The sequence below is a fragment of the Hyla sarda genome, chromosome 2, assembly GCF_029499605.1.
Source record: "Hyla sarda isolate aHylSar1 chromosome 2, aHylSar1.hap1, whole genome shotgun sequence".
Lineage (NCBI taxonomy): Eukaryota > Metazoa > Chordata > Amphibia > Anura > Hylidae > Hyla > Hyla sarda.
Genome location: NC_079190.1, coordinates 399,253,284 through 399,273,427, shown reverse-complemented (window position 1 = coordinate 399,273,427; position 20,144 = coordinate 399,253,284). Strand labels below are relative to the sequence as shown.

The 20,144-nt window shown below is 43.6% G+C and overlaps 1 protein-coding gene and 1 long non-coding RNA gene across 11 annotated transcripts in view; one reads left to right on the top strand and one right to left on the bottom strand.

Annotated features, from left to right (window-relative positions):
• Positions 1–20,144, top strand: part of CDKL5 (cyclin dependent kinase like 5) — a 358,007-nt gene that overhangs the window by 68,504 nt on the left and 269,359 nt on the right. For all 10 annotated transcript variants that reach the window (XM_056558772.1, XM_056558769.1, XM_056558775.1 and 7 more), the window contains exon 2: positions 14,888–14,921. The gene's annotated coding sequence lies outside the window, so the exon portion shown is untranslated. The remainder of the gene's footprint in view (positions 1–14,887; positions 14,922–20,144) is intronic.
• LOC130356809 (uncharacterized) overlaps positions 1–20,144 on the bottom strand; it is a 119,101-nt gene that overhangs the window by 65,517 nt on the left and 33,440 nt on the right. The window lies entirely within an intron of this gene.

Here is a 20,144-nt window from a genome sequence, read left to right as displayed (position 1 = left end):
GCCTGCAGCAGTCCGCATTCTATGCGTAGCTGCGTCTGAAGTTTCAGAAACCGCCGGGCTTCTGAACGGGGAATGTGACGCCCCCCTCCCATAGACATGAATGGAGGGGGCGTGACGTCACGTCATGTCTACGTCTCGGAAGCCGGGCGGTTTCCGAAACTTCATGACACAGCTAAGCATAGAATGCGGGTGCTGCAGGGAGATCGCAGGGGGGGCCCAGCGGCAGCCCCCCCCGCGATCAGACATCTTATCCCCTATCCTTTCGAAAGGGGATAAGATGGTTTTGCCCGGAATACCCCTTTAATGGACTACTAAAACTAGCATTGGGTAGAAATCACTGTATAGTCAATTTCTGCTCAGTGGTTAAATGGTGTTTCCATCCTAAAAAATGAGTCCGTAAGCTTTACTATAAAATATACAGGATTTTATTGTCCTGGTCAAACATAAAAATAGAGTAGGTGTTGCGGAGCGTTTCCCCAGGTGAGCTCTTTTCACCTCTTCCTTTGACACATTATTTGTCATGTCAAAAATGATTTTGTTGAAGACCGTATCTAGGGACAAGGTTGACACCGCATAGCACGGTGATTTTCAAAAGATTAGAATAAATTACAATGGAAGAACTGGACAAGCTTTGCAAATTACATTGATGTCAGGTAGAGTGTCCTTACAGTTTATTTAATTATTTTTGTCACACTGCTGCCTGGGGCTGTCTATTCTGCATACATGAACTGTATACAGTTGTCGTCTTTGAAATAATTTAGTAGCTAAATCTGCAAGGGTCAAAAGCTTAGCTATAAAAACTAACCTGTCAAAGCACCAGTATAATCCTTATCTGCGCAAAAGACTTATTTTATACCATTGTATCTCACCACAATTCAGATCTAATTATTGTTAAGGTAACCTTAGAACAAAAGGACATTGTAGTTACTCAGGGAAAAAGAAGCTCGGTAGCTCCGAGTGTAAGTATAGCACAGTGATACAGTACATTCAAGCTTCATCTTTCTAACCATCCCGCAGCCTAAAGGCCCATTCACATTGCATATTTTCCAAGCAGAATTCTGCTCCAGAGTTTCGTTGTGGAAAATTCAGTGCATCAGACTTCCGTTGTTTTCAATGGGATTCTGCTGCACCATTCACTCTATAGAATATCTGGAGCGGATGTTCCACTGCGGAAATTCCAGAGCCCAGACTCAAAAGAACAAACATGTTCATTCTTTCATCGAAATCTGGTGGGAAATGCATTGCTGTCTATGAAGATGGCGCATTTCTAATCTGTCCTAGCGCCGGCTTCTTTTTTTTTTTTTTTCTTTTGTAAACTAAGGTTCAGGATAGGAGATACGTGTCAGATATGGAATGGGGGCCCAAGACCCATTTCGAATTGAGAGGTGGGTTACGCATTCTTGTACCCTGTACTCGGCTATCTCTGGCAGCTACATTTTTCAAGATCATGGAAATGACAAATCAAGTGAGCAACAGAATGAAGGTATATTGGAGAGAAATATAGGTGCTAGACACATCAGTTATTTACATAATTATATGGACATGATCAGGTACTTAGTGACATAACTTTTTGTTTTGTGGGATATGACAGGTACTCTTTAAATTTAGACCAACTGTTAGTTGGCTTAGGCCCCTTTCACACTATAAAAATACTTCCATTATGAATGCCCGTTATAACAAGCCTGGAAATTGGCATTTATACGTCCGGTACAAAATCACTAACTTTTGTACCGTATAACTGCCGATTTCCAGGCTTTTTATAACGGGTGTTCATAATGGAAGTATTTTTATAGTGTAAAAGGGGCCTTCAGGAGTGTAATTTTGTGCCAGAATTCTGGAGCATTTTTGGCACACTGTTACTTCTTAAAGTGTCCCTGCCATTTGACATGTCACAGACACATGTGAAAAGTTTTGATCAGTTCGTGGGCTGAGAAACCCATCAAGAGAACAAGCGGTTAAGAAGCATCTGGTACTCACCCCACTCTCTGGCTCTCAGTGGTGTTTATTAGTCTCTGGGCCTGCAGGACAGAGATGGCTGGAAACTGGCGAGTGAATCACTCTATCGTGTGCTCCCCCCCCCCCCCCCAACCCTTTGTTCCCTGGATCGTGTGGGTCTCAGCACTAAGATCAAGAACTTTAAAGGGGTACTACCGTGCTGAAAAGCATAGGGGATAAGTTGCCTTATCGCGCGAGTCCCACCGCTGGGGACCCCCGCGATCTCGCACGCAGCACCCCGCTCTCATCAGGCCCCGGAGCGAACATCGCTCTGGGTCTGATGACTGCCGATCACGGGGGCCGGAATATCGTGACGTCACGGCTCCGCCCCCATGTTACGTCACGCCCCACCCCCTCAATGTAAGTCTATGGCAGGGGGCGAGACAGCTGTCTCGCCCCTGCCATAGACTTGCATTGAGGGGGCGGAGCTTGATGTCACACGGGGGCGGAGCTGTGACGTCACGATCACCGGCCCTGTCATCAGACCCGGAGTGGATGTTCGCTCCGGGGCCTAATGAGAGCGGGGTGCTGCATTCGGGATCGCGGGGTCCCCAGCGGCGGGACCCCGCGCAATCAGGCAACTTATCCCCTATCATTTAGATAGGGGATAAGTTGTCAGCACGGTAGTACCCCTTTAAGCTTCCTTTTGCAAGAGTATATCTGCCCCTATTAACTTATTTTCTCTCTTAGATGTACTGTAAGACAGTCTTTTTTTATCACTGCTAAGCAAAGTACCACCTATTCATAAAAACAACCTCAAAATACCCCTAAGGCTATAATATGCTTTGTGTTAGGATGGTGCCCCCAAAATACATGGGGTACACATACAAGAGGTTGGGAACCATGGGAAAATTCTTTGTATTTTTTGGACTTTATACTGCCTAACTCTGTGATTTTATCAGATAACAATGGATACATCCACAAATAGAACGCTCTGGCACAGACACAAGGAAAGCATTAATAAACTTCAATTCCTCCGTATCCAATTTGCAAGCAGATGCTATTTTAAAGGCGTCCAGGCTCTGATTATAGGCAGACACATGTTAATAACTCTGTTCAGACATCTGCTCTTAGGCAAGCATGGCATGAGTAATTCTACTCAAGTGCTAAACTGTGCTAGGCAGCTCGAGCGCATGTTGTCCCCACGCTAGGCGCATTTTGTCTCCAGTAAATGGGTCGGAAGCTGAAATGTACACTCCTGGCTATATTATAGCAGAAAGACAATATGCTAGTACAAGGAAAATTCTGGTTGTTGCCTAGATCTTAAAAAAATTCATTATCTGCAAACTGACCTTTTCATGTTTATTTATGCAGTGATCCCTCAACTTACAATGGCCTCAAAATCCAACATACAATGGTCTTTTCTGGATCATTGTAAGTTGAAACCAGACTCAACATACAATGTACGGACAGTCCAGATCTGTGCAACGTGTCAATGGCCGGAAGAATTGACCAATCAGAATGGGCATTTTACTGGTAAAACGTCTGTATTACTGAAGCGTATGCACTGACTGATATCTGGTAGCGCCCCCTACAGTGCAGGGAGGTATTACAGGGAGGTAGTACACTTTACCTGTACCAGGGTTACCTGTTCTTTTGTACACCAGTTGAGGGCGGCTCCATGTTACTTTTTTAGGACATTGCCTGTACTGTACAGGACCCCGAAGAAGATCCTGTCCTCAACATAGACCAGTGTTTCCCAAGCAGGGTGCCCCCAGCTGTTGCAAAACTACAACTCCCAGCATGCCCGGACAGCCTTTGGCTGTCCGGGCATGCTGGGAGTTGTAGTTTTGCACCAGCTGGAGGCTCCCTGCTTGGGAAACACTGACATAGACAGTGATTTACAGCTCCCAGCAGATCTTTCTTACTTTTATATGTAAGGATTTGCTTTATCTATATTAGTTATCTACTTATTTTTCTTTAATCCTCACTTTTTCCTATTTTTGGATGACATTTTGGTGACTTCAGAACCAATTACCAGGTTTCGATAGAGTTCTGGTCTCAACATACAATGGTTTCAACATACAATGGTCGTCCTGGAACCAATTAATATTGTAACTTGAGGGACCACTATACTTATATCATGTTGGTTTCCTTTTTTTTTTTTTCTTCTTGTAATTTCATTAAATAGTTGTGAAGAGGTTGTCTGGTAAAGAAAACCTATTTTCACATTTATCGTTGTGGTGGAGCTGCAGGGAATTGAACATTTGTTCCCACTCATTTTACAGCTGATCGCCGGGGGTTCAGGAGTGGTATTATTTTAATGTCAAGGACCTTCTAAGAAAAGAAAAAAAAAAAAAAAAAAAACGAAACTTTTTTTTTTTAATGCCACGTGGTAAAAAAAAAAAAAATTAATGTTAAAGTGAACCTGTCACATTGAAGAAGTAGTCTGATCTGTCAGCATCATGTTACAGTGCAGGATGAACTGGAATATGTAATGTGAGAAAGATACATTATAAGGCTTAGTTTATTAAAACTTTCTTGTTCTTATTTTCTCTTACTTGAGGTTAGAGATGAGCGAACTTACAGTAAATTTGATTCGTCACGAACTTCTCGGCTCGGCAGTTGATGACTTTTCCTGCATAAATGAGTTCAGCTTTCAGATTCTCCCGTGGGCTGGAAAAGGTGGATACAGTCCTAGGAGACTCTTTCCTAGGACTGTATCCACCTTTTCCAGCCCACCGGAGCACCGGAAAGCTGAACTAATTTATGCAGGAAAAGTCAGCAACCGCCGAGCCGAGAAGTTTGTGACGAAATCGAATTTACTGTAAGTTCGCTCATCTCTACTTGAGGTACTTGAGTCACAAATGATCACAAAGAATTGATCAGTATTTTACATCAGTATTTTGACCCCAACATCTGGAATCCTTAGCATTGTTGTAGGGCTGGTTGGTATGACCAAATATGTGTATTGCGGTATTTTTGTAACTTATGGCGGTTCCACGGTATATAACAGTATCCCCCCCCCCCCCCCCCCCAAAAAAAAAAAAATATTATTAGCCCAGCGCTGCGCTGTCCCCATCGGGGTGAATACTCACGTCACCCGCAAGCACTGCCCTCCTTATCCTCGTGCTGTTTGTTGCAGGCCGCCGGCGCTGACACTCTATACTGTGCGATATCTCTATGCCCGGGCTGCAAAAGGTAAACAAGAATAAACTTTAACGCATGTTCCGACGTCGGCCTTACGCTCTTCCTGGGGACGTGAACGTCGGAGAGCCGTCAGCCTATCACCGGCCGACCGGTTATAGGCTGAGCCCACTGTCATGTAAAAAGCCGGCTGACAGTTCGCTCAGTCTATCACCGGCCGAGGCAGAACATCGCTGCGGCCCGTGATAGGCTGACGGCTTTCCGACGTTCCATTCACTAGGAAGCAGGTCCGGACCGACGGGGAAGGTGAGTTAAAGTTTATTTTGTTTACCTTTTGCAGCCCGGGCATAGGGATACATTATAGAGCAGTGGTCTTCAACCTGCGGACCTCCAGATGTTGCAAAACTACAACTCCCAGCATGCCCGGACAGTCGTTGGCTGTCCGGGCATGCTGGGAGTTATAGTTTTGCAACATCTGGAGGTTGAAGACCACTGGTATAGAGTGTCAGTGCCGGTGGCTGCAACAAACAGGAGGACGAGGAGGACAGCACTTGCGGGTGATATGTGAGTAGTACCCCGATGGGGACAGCGCAGCGCTGGGATGATAATTAATTGGGGGGCAGAACAGCGTATGATTAGTTCCCCGATGTGGGGACAGCGCACTGCGGCTGATAATTCATTAATTTCTGAGGGAGAGGGGCCAAACCGGTATTGCGTTATGGGTTAAAATTCATATCGTGCAGGAAAAAAAATGTGGTATTCGATATGAACCGGTATACCGCCCAGCAGGACTGGGGTCCTGGGTTCAAATCTGGCAAAGTACAAGTTAAAGCAGAACTATGTCAAAAATGTATTAATCCCCAATCCACAGGATCGGGGATAAGTAGCTGATCGCGGGGGGGGGGGGGGGGGGACCTGGCGCTCAGTGAGGAGTGCGTGCAGTAGACAGTACGCGATCAATTCATTTCTATGGGAGTGCCGAAAAGAGTACAGAATACAGCACTAGGACATGGACGGCGCTTCCACAGAAATGAATGGAGCGGGTGCCATCTACCGGTAGACGACACTTGCTGATCAATGAGAGAGTGGGCTCCCATCCCGAAGATCACAGGGGGTCCCAGTAGTCGGACCCCTCCGTGATCAGCTACTTATCCCCTATCCTGTGTATAAGGGATAAGTTAGCTTTCGCTGGAGTACTCCTTTAAGGTTACAGATTGGATATTAGTTGGAGTGTCATTGGTATCCACTGTATGAGTCAGCAAAGTATATTGGCTTTCATTATAAACAGAAGCCATGACACAGATGGAAACTGAGCCTTAAAGGGGTATTCCAGGCCAAAACTTTTTTTTTATGTATCAACTGGCTCCGGAAAGTTAAACAGATTTGTAAATTAATTCTATTAAAAAATCTTAATCCTTCCAATAGTTATTAGCTTCTGAAGTTGAGTTGTTGTTTTCTGTCTAACTACTCTCTGATGACTCACGTCTCGGGAGCTGTGCAGTTCCTATGGGGATATTCTCCCATCATGCACAGCTACCGGGACGTGACATCATCATTGAGCAGTTAGACAGAAAACTTCAGAAGCTAATAACTATTGGAAGGATTAAGATTTTTTAATAGAAGTAATTTACAAATCTGTTTAACTTTCCGGAGCCAGTTGATATATATATAAAAAAAGGTTTTGCTTGGAATACCCCTTTAACATTTAACTAGCAATAAAATAGACAATATCTTTCTGAATTGTTGATAGCTAGCACTAGGCACCAGGCCTTAGTTTTGTAAAGCAGTGTATACCGATCTGTACTATGTTACATACCATACGTTGTTATTGGGTATACACCATGAAAAATTCATTGTTTAGAATATTATCCTGACATTGATTGATTTGGGCACTAATTTATGGTGTGTGACAAAGTCTGCCCTGATGCATAATTCAAGTCAATAATACATTATTAATTGTCCATTTTATGTTGTGGATGGATGTGACACATTGATATTAATATATTGTGCCTTTTGTATTTTGTTGGCAGCAGAGTATTTGATGACCAGAGTTCTGTATAGCGAGTCTCTTTCTATGTGTGTAGTGTTTGACTTGGTATTTAGAAAAAAAAGGATTTCTATATCTATGAATACACATTGTTTATGTATTTTAAAATCCAGAAATTATTGTAAGAACTTAAAGGGGTTATGCAGGAAAAACATTTTTTTTATATATATCAACTGGCTCCAGAAAGTTAAACAGATTTGTAAATGACTTCTATTAAAAAATCTTTATCCTTTCAGTACTTATGAGCTTCTGAAGTTGAGTTGTTCTTTTCTGTCTAAGTGCTCTCTGATGACACGTGTCTTGGGAACCGCCCAGTTTAGAAGCAAATCCCCATAGCAAACCTATTCTACTCTGTGCAGTTCCCGAGACAAGCAGAGATGTCAGCAGAGAGCACTGTTGCCAGACAGAAAACAACAACTCAACTTCAGCAGCTGATAATTATTGAAAGGATTAAGATTTTTTTAATCAAAGTAATTTACAAATCTGTTTAACTTTCTGGATCCAGTTGATATAAAAAAAAGTTTTTTCCATGAATACCCCTTTAAAATTGTTGACAACCATGAACGAACAGTGGAGGCTAGACTATAAGTAACTCTGGTAGCTATCTGTCATAGGTCATAGTACTGCAGCGGTTTTACATGGTCGGACCATCCTGATTTGATGGACTGAGCACCATCCCACTGGTCATCAACTAAAAAGTGATGTATTTCCAAAACAGGGCAAGGTAGATGTTACCAGTCTTGACAAGATCTGAAGCCAATTTGATGTCTGTAGAAACAGTCCCTAGGGTTTGTGGTGAAAATTGAAGATTAGAAGGGTTGGATTTTTACCTGGTGGTGCTAAGAATAATTCCTCATTTCCTTCCATAAGCTAGTTTGAGGGTAGTTTCAGGGCAAAAAATGTTTTGCTTTTTTTTTTTTTACAACTGCTCTAAGCTGTGGTGTTTTCCAGAGCTCAAATCCACCACATTTTATGTGGGAACATTAGTAAATATGTTGAGATTTTTTTTATTGTCGGGGCCACGCCCTTATTCTCCAGAGGCCACGTTCCCTTCTTAGGTTTTCTGCGTAAAATGGGGACTTGGTTTGGTTCATTGGATTTTTTGGTCGCCAATTCTGGAGCATGAAGTGTGTGATACAATTTGGGCGCAAAACCCCAAAATCACATTAGTAAATGACCCCCATTGTCACTGGCTGCAGCATTTTTCCAAAAACCCTATATATGTCATTATCCTAAACATAGTAATAAATGACAGTTGGATATTGAGAGTGCCATGGGGGTCCATATGGTACCATATTAAATTTTTTCACTTCGAAACACTACTAGGTTAAAGTAGCTTCATCATGTGGTGTCTGTCTGGTGCCAGATAAAGACTTCTGTTTGCCTTAGTATAACATTTAGAGGTTTATGGGAGAACAATAGAGCACCACAGAAACCTATTTGTGAGAACCTGCAGGTTGTGAGAACAGTGCATTTGTCTGTATACACTTATGGTTATATATGCATAAAGCTCTCACCCTCATTATCTTGGCCTATTTTAATTCACTACATTACTACCGTATATACTCGAGTATAAGCCGAGTTTTTCAGCACGATTTTTCGTGCTGAAAACGCCCCCCTCGGCTTATACTCGAGTGCACTCTCTGCCCGTCAATCCCTTCTCAGTGGTCTTCAATTTGCGGACCTCCAGTTGTTGCAAAACTACAACTCCCAGTATGCCCGGGCATGCTGGGGGTTGTAGTTTTGAAACCTCTGGAGGTCCGCAGGTTGAAGACCACTGCGGCCTTCGTCATCATCCAGACCCCCCCTCCTTTAGTTTTCTACTCACCTCCCCTTGTGGGAAGGAAGGGGGAGCTGGTCCAGGCCATCTATGCTGCAGGGACCGTCTTGTGCGGAGGGTTCGTTCTGGGCTGTCCATTTTCACCAGGGGCCCCTCTTCTCCGCGCTCCGGGCCTGCCCCGGACTAGTGACATTGCCTTGACGACGACGCACAGGGACGTTCATTCACAGCCTGCGTATGAACGTCGCTGTGCGTCGTCAAGGCAACGTCACTAGTCCGGGGCAGGCCCGGAGCGCAGAGAAGAGGGGCCCCTGGTGAAAATGGACAGCCCGGAATGACTTACCCTCCCCACCTGCAGCATAGAGGGCCCGGACCAGCTCCCCCTTCCTTCCCACTGAGGGGAGGCAAGTAGAAAACTACAGGGGGGTGGGGGGGTCTGGATGATGACGAAGGCCGCAGTAGTCTTCAACCTGCGGACCTCCAGAGGTTTCAAAACTACAACTCCCAGCATGCCCGGACAGCCGATGGCTGTCCGGGCATGCTGGGAGTTGCAGTTTTGCAACATCTGGAGGTCCGTAGGTTGAAGACCACTGATGAAGGGATTGACAGGCGGTGATGATGAAGGGGGGGGATGATGACGGGAGGTCTGGATGATTACATGGGGGGATGATGTATTTCCTACCCTAGGCTTATAGTCGAGTCAATAACTTTTCCTGGGTTTTTGGGGTGAAATTAGGGGCCTCGGCTTATATTCGGGTCAGCTTATACTCGAGTATATACGGTATTTATTTTTTACATGTAATGCCATTTCTTATTTGTGTCATACATGAATGTATCCCTGACAGTTTAAAATCCCATTTAAAGTGCATTAGATAAAAGCAGCAACAAATAAAGTATATTAGATTATTCTTTGGATATAAAGAAGTAGTAATCCAGTGTACCCAACGTGATTGACATTGCTGGGCATATTGAATATGACTGGAAAGGTCACTAACTAAGCTACAAGATCAAGACGTCTCCTTCTACTATGTTATCTCCAAGCAATGCTCATGTCTTTTCATAGGAACATGCTCAAGCATGAACTGTATTATCTGCTGGTTTCAATTTACTTGATGTACAGTGCTATAGGGCTTCTGCCATTCTTACAAGCTCATTACATTCAATGGATGGATACAGGACATCTCCAGCTATAGCTGCCCTAAATTCATAGTTGACAACCACATATTATAATACAGAGGTTTATCCTATTGCATTTTTCTTTATTCTGTTTTTACCCACATTTAACCCATCAAAGTATACCTGTCATTTGCAAAATATTTTAATTTAATGTAGACAATAACATTATAAGTATATTTGTAATATACATTGGTTAAATATTGTGTGTTTATTGGTCGAAAAAATGCTGTCTTGTCCATGTTGCTATCACCTGTGTGGAGACAAAATACAGGAAGTGTGGGCAGGACAAGCAGGGCTCTGTACACTGAGGACACGCAGGGCTCTGTACACTGAGGACAAGCAGGGCTCTGTACACTGAGGACAAGCAGGGCTCTGTACACTGAGGACAAGCAGGGCTCTGTACACTGAGGACAAGCAAGGCTCTGTACACTGAGGACAAGCAGGGCTCTGTACACTGAGGACAAGAATGGCTCTGTACACTGAGGACAAGCAGGGCTCTGTACACTGAGGACAAGCAGGGCTCTGTACACTGAGGACAAGCAGGGCTCTGTACACTGAGCACAAGCAGGGCTCTGTACACTGAGGACAAGTGGGGCTCTGTACACTGAGAGCAAGCGGAGCTCTGTACACTGAGATCAAGCGGGGCTCTGTACACTGAGCACAAGCAGGGCTCTGTACACTGAGCACAAGCAGGGCTCTGTACACTGAGCACAAGCAGGGCTCTGTGCACTGAGCACAAGCAGGGCTCTGTACACTGAGGACAAGCAGGGCTCTGTACACTGAGGACAAGCAGGGCTCTGTACACTGAGGACAAGCATGGCTGTGCACACTGAGGATAAGCAGGGCTCTTTGCACTGAGGACAAGCAGGGCTCTGTACACTGAGGACAAGCAGGGCTCTGTGCAGTGAGGACAAAAAGGGCTCTGTACACTGAGGACAAGCAGGGCTCTGTACACTGAGGACAAGCAGGGCTCTGTACACTGAGGACAAGCAGGGCTCTGTACACTGAGGACAAGCAGGGCTCTGTACACTGAGGACAAGCAGGGCTCTGTACACTGAGGACAAGCAGGGCTCTGTACACTGAGGACAAGCAGGACTCTGTACACTGAGGACAATCAGGGCTCTGTACACTGAGGACAAGCAGGGCTCTGTACACCGAGGACAAGCAGGGCTCTGTACACCGAGGACAAGCAGGGCTATGTTCACTGAGGATAAGCAGGGCTCTGTACAGTGAGGACAAGCAGGGCTCTGTACACTGAGAGCAAGCAAGGCTCTGTGCAGTGAGGACAAAAAGGGCTCTGTACACTGAGCACAAGCAGGGCTCTGTACACTGAGGACAAGCAGGGCTATGTGCAGTGAGGACAAAAAGGGCTCTGTACACTGAGGACAAAAAGGGCTCTGTACACTGAGGACAAGCAGGGCTCTGTACACTGAGGACAAGCAGGGCTCTGTACACTGAGGACAAGCAGGGCTCTGTACACTGAGGACAAGCAGGGCTCTGTACACCGAGGACAAGCAGGGCTATGTTCACTGAGGATAAGCAGGGCTCTGTACAGTGAGGACAAGCAGGGCTCTGTACACTGAGAGCAAGCAAGGCTCTGTGCAGTGAGGACAAACAGGGCTCTGTACACCGAGGACAAGCAGGGCTCTTTACACTGAGGACAAGCATGGCTGTGTACACTTAGGATAAGCAGGGCTCTTTGCACTGAGGACAAGCAGGGCTCTGTACACTGAGGACAAGCAGGGCTCTGTGCAGTGAGGACAAAAAGGGCTCTGTACACCGAGGACAAGCAGGGCTCTGTACACCGAGGACAAGCAGGGTTCTGTGCACTGAGGCTCTATGACATGCTCTTGGCTTACACAGCAGAATGATTGACAACCCAGGAGCCTGCACAGAGCCCTGCTTGTCCTGCCTACACTTCCTTTATTTTTTGTCCACAGAGAGACACACAGGCAATAGCTACAGGGACAGCAATGTTTCACCCAAAAATATACAATTTGTTTAACCAATGTATATTACAGATAAATATATAATGGTGTTACCTACATTATATAAAAGGTTTTTTCAAACAAAAAGTAAACCTAGTATCCATAACCTGTAATGTAATTACTCTCCAAGAATCCATCCAGGCCCCTTTTGAACTCTTTTACAGAGTTCACCATGACCACCTCCTCCGGGAGAGAATTCCACAGTCTCACTGCTCTTACAGTAAAGAACCCCCATCTGTGCTGGTGTACAAACCTTCTTTCCTCAAGACGTAGAGGATGCCCCCTTGTTATAGATACAGTCCTGGGTATAAATAGATCATGGGAGAGATCTCTGTAAGGTCCCCTGATATATTTATACATAGTTATTAGGTCTCCCCTAAGCCTTCTTTTTTCTAAGCTAAATAACCCTAATGCTGATAATCTTTCTGGGTATTGTAGTCCTCCCATTCCCCGTACTACCCTGGTTGCCCGTCTTTGAACCCTCTCCAGCTCCACTATATCTTTCTTGTACACTGGTGCCCAGTACTGTCCACAATATTCTATATGTGGTCTGACTAGTGATTTGTACAGGGGTAGAATTATTTCCTGGGCATCTATGCCCCTATTGATGCACCCCATGATTTTATTTGCCTTGGCAGCAGCTGCCTGACAGCATGCGCGGTGAAATGCGTTGCATTGTTTTAGATTAAACCTTTCTTCTTATCTGGCAGTAGCTGCGTGGTCAGCTGGGCATAGCACCATTTCAAGAAGACTTAACTATAAAAAGCCATTGACAAGGGGTTACCTTTGTATTTCATATATATATATATATATATATATATATATATATATATATATACAGTATATGTGCTGATGACTTTATGTATTATACAAGTAATCATATTAGATTTAGCTCCTACATAGAGCTGCAATGTATCATTACTGTACTCTTCAGGCGCAGGTTTACCCTTCCCCTCGTATATTCATAGTAAGTAGAGTCACTTCAGGACACATGGCAACAGCAAAGACAATTACAACCAATAATTGCTCATTAATTGTTGCTATTAAAAATTCCATTTATGTTTTATAATAATAACACTTACAGATGAACATAGCAGGTACCAGGAAAAAAAGAACGGCCTTGTAGGCGCTGCTCAGAGGGTTGTCACAAAACGGATAGACTCAGGCCAGCACAGGACAGATAAAGAAATATACATAAAATATTCCAGTTATTATATCTGATATTTGGTATGCTGTAGCAAGGCACCTGAAATTCTGATAATTCTCATTGCAACAGAACTTCTTCATGCCTCTGGTACTGCTGAAAATGGTGTTCAGCTTTCTTTACTACTCCTGCATAGAGTCAAAGGACACCAAAGTAGGCGCTATGGGGGAGATTTATCAAAACCTGTGCAGAGGAAGAGTGGTGCAGTTGCCCATAGCAACCAATCAGCTTGCTTCTTTCATTTTCCACAGGCCTCTTTAGAGGCCTGTGGAAAATGAAAGAAGCAAGCTGATTGGTTGCTATGGGCAACTGCACCACTCTTCCTCTGCACAGGTTTTGATAAATCTCCCCCTATGTGTTCTCTATGTATATTTTATGTTATTTTTCAGTTTAAGTTTTCCATTTATAATGGGTAGATGTTATTGTTAAACTCCTCCTGACTAGCCTTTCCAATGTCATTTCTTTGATTCATAACACTCGATATCACAGACTCTAAAGTTGGTCATACACATTAGATACTTGTGGGATAACCCCGCTGATTTTAGTGGAATAGGCTGCCCACCTAATATGTACTGTATAGTGGCCTCCATACTGTCCCCTGATAGAAGTTCTTGGGGTGATAAGCCACCGCCAGAGTCTGTGTAGAGAGAGTGTTTGGCCCAACAAGCCATGGTTAGCTTAAAGGGTCCCTTCAAAGTTTATAAATGCTTGTAAAAAAAAACATGGTTCAATTTTTAAGTTTTGACATTTAGAATATGCTTATTTCTGGTGTATTTTAAGTCCTGTAAGACCAAAAACACTTGGGGGATTTACTTAGACCATTTTTAACAAGCTGGTTTTTAGTAAAAATCCTACTGGCTTTAGATTAGCCATATTTGTTAAAAGTAGAGATGAGCGAATTTACAGTAAATTCGATTTGTCACGAACTTCTCGGCTCCGCAGTTGATGACTTATCCTGCATAAATTAGTTCAGCTTTCCAGTGCTCCTGTGGGCTGGAAAAGGTGGATACAGACCTAGGAGACTCTTTCCTAGGATTGTATCCACCTTTTCCAGCCCAACGGAGCACCTGAAAGCTGAACTAATTTATGCAGGATAAGTCATCAACTGCCGAGCCGAGAAGTTCGTGACGAATCAAATTTACTGTAAATTCGCTCATCTCTAGTTAAAAGGGGCAGGCCCTGAAGTCCCACCGATTGTATGCTAAGCCTCGCTTACTTCTTGAGCAAGGCATACAAATTCACAATTGTTGCCCAGAATGGTTTATTTTTTTATTTTTTTGACCCCCATAGTCCAGTTACATATACATTGGTTGATAAATCCCCCCCTACTGTGTATGTAGACTTTTCATTAATGTGTAGAAATATGTACATTTACTGGAGAAACAACTCGATTCATGTAACTGATCTTCATTTGCATTAATATTCAGAACAGTTTTTTTTTTTTTAACCTGTTTATATCAATGTGAACTTTTTTTTTTTTTTCTTGTTTTTTTTGTTATGGCTACAAAAATGGCAAGAAATGCTTGTTTTTTGACTACCCTAATGCCATACACTGTGATTTAGGTATCCATGAAATAAAAATGCTGATTGATACCATTTGTCATCTACAGGTGCAGCCAACATGGTGATGTAAAACTGGATAAGGTAAATGGATTGGATTTTTATTCTCTGTATTTCTTTAATCAGGTTTAAAGTGTTACAGTCATTAGTTGTAAAATCTCCAAAAATGCTCAAGCTTGTGTAGTAATGTGCCCTAAAACAATTCTGCACATAATATGCATGTTTTATATGTCAATCTAGCGGAGCATTTAAGCCCCCGCCCTCTTTTGCTAAGCCCCACCTACTTCTAGCCCAGAAAAATAAAGTGGGGTTTGTATAAATAATAGTGTGTTTCTTGCACCTGAAGGCAGGCGTAAATGTATAATAAATTCCCCCCCCCCATATGTATTTTGGCCATTCCTAAATAGGATGTGGAATATCTTTTGTGCAGTATGTATCTGCTATAATTGCCCAACCTCCCCATTACAAATTATATACATTCATATTGGATTAGTTCCTCATATGGTCACCATTGGACCTTCTTCCGTCTAGATTCCTCTATTTATATGACATATGTGTATTATACTTGACTGTAGAGTTATGCACTATTACTAAAACCTTTATTAATGGCCTAAATTGACTGCAGCGGAAAAGGAAGGGGAGCTTCAGTTCTACGCTGGTCCGCACTCCAGTAGTCTTAAAGGGATATTCCACTGCCACAGCATTCGGAGGATTTAGTTCCGAACGCTGGGTGTGGGCTGCGGGGTCATGACGTCATGGCCACGCCCCCTCAATGCAAGTCTATGGGAGGGGGCATACGCCCCCTCCCATAGACTTGCACTGAGTGGGCGTGACATCACGACCCCGCAGCCAACATTGTGTTCGGAACTAAATGTTCTGAACGCTGGGACAGTGGAGTACCCCTTTAATGTTCTGTCAGGAGACAACCCGGTACCCTAGGGAACAGTATGCTGGAATCTTCTACCGCTGTGCTCCAATGATAATTGAGAGTCATTGTATGGTGACTGCTCTGCCTGCTGAATCCTCTGACTGTACATAGACTTCTGGCTGTAGAGTTGGCCAGTACATGCCTGAATGCTTTTAATTCCATGCAGATTTTAGGCTCCTGATTTATTTTGTAACCGTCTCTATTCTGTAACGGTCTTCAGAAACATAGTCATAAACTAGCACAAAATGCCCTTGAATAAAATGTTGGCAGCTTTAAGCATATGACAGGATAAAGACCGATGTACCACACCACAGCTGTGTGTTTCAAAGGAACAGACGCTCGGTGAAGCCTCAGGAAACTGGAAGATCCTCTGGAGCCTTGAAAAGTGTACGTATGTCTAGAAATGGTGCTCCTAGCTGTGGAGTTAAAATATATGGGGGAGATTTATCCAAACCTGTCCAGAGGAAAAGTGTCTGAGTTGCCCATAGCAACCAATCAGATCGCTTCTTTCATTTTGCAGAGGCCTTTTCAAAAATGAAAGAAGCGATCTGATTGGTTGCTATGGGCAACTCAGCAACTTTTCCTCTGGACAGGTTTGATAAATCTTTCCCCCCCCCCCCCCCCCCCCCTATATTTATACCTGAAATTCCGGACAAGATATGGTCAAACCTGGCGAAGAAAGTGGAGCCCTTGAAAACAGCGTTGTCCAACTTAATAAACCTTTGTTCTTTTATACATATAGATACATAGTTAATAAGGTTGAAAAAAGACCAGAGTCCATCAAGTTCAACCTATACCCCTAATGAGTCCCTACTGAGTTGATCCAGAGGAAGGCAAAAAACCCTCATACTAGAGGTAAAAATTCCTTCCCGACTCCAAATATGGCAACAGAATAAATCCCTGGATCAACGTTCTGTCCCTATAAATCTAGTATACATGACCAGTAATGTTATTACGCTCTATAAATGCATCCAGACCCTTTTGAACTTTTTTACAGAGTTCACCATGACCACCTCTTCAGGCAGAGAATTCCACAGCCTCACTGCTCTTACAGTAAAGAACCCCCGTCTGTGCTGGTGTAGAAACCTTCTTTCCTCAAGACGTAGAGGATGCCCCCTTGTTATAGATACAGTCCTGGGTATAAATAGATCATGGGAGAGATCTCTGTACTGTCCCCTGATATATTTATACATAGTTATTAGGTCTCCCCTAAGCCTTCTTTTTTCTAAACTAAATAACCCTAATTCTGATAATCTTTCTGGGTATTGTAGTCCTCCCATTCCCCGTCTTTGAACCCTCTCCAGTCCACTATATCTTTCTTGTACATTGGTGCCCAGTACTGTACACAGTATTCTATGTGTGGTCTGACTAGTGATTTGTACAGCGGTAGAATTATTTCCTTGTCGTGGGCATCTATGCCCCTATTGATGGACCCCATGATTTTATTTGCCTTGGCATTAGCTGCCCGACACTGGTCAATACAGCTAAATTTACCGTTAACTAACTGTTCAATGAAGAAATATAGTAGCCAGCACTCACCATCCAGGGGTCTTTATTGCAGGATACGGTGCATCGACATATGTTCAGCGGGCAGGGTAGAGAGGATAGGGGTCTCCTGGGGAGGTGCGTGAAATCTGGCAACTAATCCGAGTGACCAGTGGGATTACTTGTAGTGGAGGTGCCGGTGCTATCCTTTCTCATTGAACTTTCACTGTTAACTAAGACTCCCAAGTCCTTTTCCACGTCAGTCGTCCCAAGTGTTCTCCCATTTAATACATAATCCCAGCCTGGATTTTTCCTCCCCATGTGCATTACCTTACATTTATCAGTGTTTACCTCATCTGCCACTTCCAAGCCCAAACCTATCCAGATCCATTTGTAACAGTGCACTGTCCTCTATAGTGTTTACCGCTTTACAGAGTTTAGTAACATCTGCAAAGATTGCTACTTTATTATTTAACCCCTCTACATTAATAAATATATTAAATAGAATAGGACCCAAGACTGACCCCTGTGGTACCCCTCTAGTAACAGTCGTCACCCAATCAGAATACGTAACATTAATATCCACCCTGTTTCCTATCACTGAGCCTTGTCATTTATTTTAGGTATAGATATAGATTTTGCCTTCACAGCCAGAAGCGCCATCTCCAGACGTCCAATCACTTTTCAAGGCTCCCGAGGATCTTCCTGTTTCCTAAGGCTTCCCTTAGGGTCTTCCCTTAGACCCTTAGGATCTGTTTCTTTGATTGCTATTACCGCCTCAAGTTCCTTGGGTTGCAGTCGGACACAGGCTGATCCTGGATGACTTGTGCACCAGTGTGGTGTAAGGTGCCACAACACAACAAGATGAGTGTGCATACCACTCACCTTCAATTATATTTCTGATCTCCTGGAATATGGAATTTTTTTGATCTTCTATACCTAAAAATCTGTGTGTTTAGCAGATGTGATTTAGTATTTGGTAATCAGAACTGTTTATTTGCTATATGTTTGCACTGTATTATGCAGTGGTGTGGCTTAGTTTACTATACGTTAAACAGGAGTGTGACTTACTTGACATTATTTTCAATAACTTTTTATTGCACTTTATAAAGTATGACAAGAGTGGAAGTCACAACATAGGACTACAAAATGTGGTCAGATGACACATAACTAGACATTGGAATAAAGTGATAAACATGTAAAGGTGTGCATAGCTGTAGAATCCGAGAAGTAGTGCCTTACTTCACTCTGTTAGCAATGTGTTAGGCTGCAGTATGACTTACCGTACTTTACTGTTGATTAGTCTTTTATTATGGAAGCCTGGGACTTAACTCTTAGCCATCTGCATAGGCGTAAGGCTAGGTTCAGACTACGGAATTTCTGGGCAGAAAATTTCCGCCCGGAGATTCAGAGTGCGGCCAGCACTGACTGAATCAGTCGGCGCTAGGACCGCACGGACATTGCAGTCTCCAATAGACTGCAATGTGTTCCGCGCGGATTTCCGCCTGAAGAAAGAGCTACGCCATTCTTCAGGCGGAAATTTCCAAGCGGATTTTCCGTTCACAAATTCTGCTTCACAAATTCCGAAGTGTGAATTTGTGAACGGAAACAAAAACACTATACATTTTAGCAAGCGGAATTTCCACCTGCAATTTCAAAGCGGAATTGCAGACGGAAATCCCGTAGTCTGAACCTAGCCTAACTTGTAGCTTCTGAGCCACAATGCAGATCTGCAGCAGGGCCCCATGTGCCAGTTATAATACCGTTCTCTTATGGGGCAGATGTGCCTTGGGGCCCCCTGAGGCACCAGTGTCCCGGTGCAACTGCTACCTCTGCACCCCTTATAGTTACACCCCTGGCTATCTGTTAAGCAGAGGAATGCGACTTACTGTATGTATTTACTGTATGCTGGGTGGTAGGGCCTTAAAGGGGTACTCCGGAGTCCGGAGGAATTTTTTTATTTTTTTTTAAATCAACTAGTGCCAAAAAGTTAAACAGATTTGTAAATAGCTTCTATTAAAAAATCTTAATCCTTCCAGTACTTACTAGCTGCTGAATACTACAGAGGAAATTCTTTTGTTTTTGGAACACAGTGTTCTCTGCTGAGATCGTGACCACAGTGCTCTCTGCTGACATCTCTGTCCATTTTAGGAACTGTCCAGAGCAACATATGTTTTCTATGAGGATTTTCTCCTACTCTGGACAGTTCTTAAAATGGACAGAGGTGTCAGCAGAGAGCACTGTGCTCATGATGTCTGTGTTCCAAAAAGAAAATAATTTCCTCTTTAATATTCAGCAGCTAATAAGTACTGGAAGGATTAAGATTTTTTAATAGAAGTAATTTACAAATCTGTTTAACTTTCTGGCACCAGTTGATAAAAAAATAAATAAATAAGTTTTCCACCGGAGTACCCCTTTAACAAAAATGAAAAACAGAAGGTATCATAATGCATCTAAAAAGACACAGGACATTGTATAAATTTAAAGGGGTCTCCTCAATGCAAGTCTATGGGAAGAGGCGTGACCGTCACGCCCCCTCCCATAGACTTGCCACGAGGGGACGGGGCGTGACGTCACAAGAGGGCGGAGACTTGACGTCAAGAACTTCCGTTCCCGAGGTCGGGACCCAAACCCTCCAGCACTTCCAGACCAGAAACAGGTGGGTGCCGCATGCTATATTGCGGGGGTCCCCAGCGGCAGGGGGATAGGATAGGGGATAAGATGTCTAGGGGTGGAGTACCCCTTTAAAAAAAAATCAACAGCATTGACTCAGATAATCTATGGCTGTTGCACCAGAGATTTGGCTGCAGATGTGGCAGAATTGTGGCGCACAACAATATAGACACATTTATTATACACAGTGACCCAGAGTTAAAATATTTATGCAGCAGAAA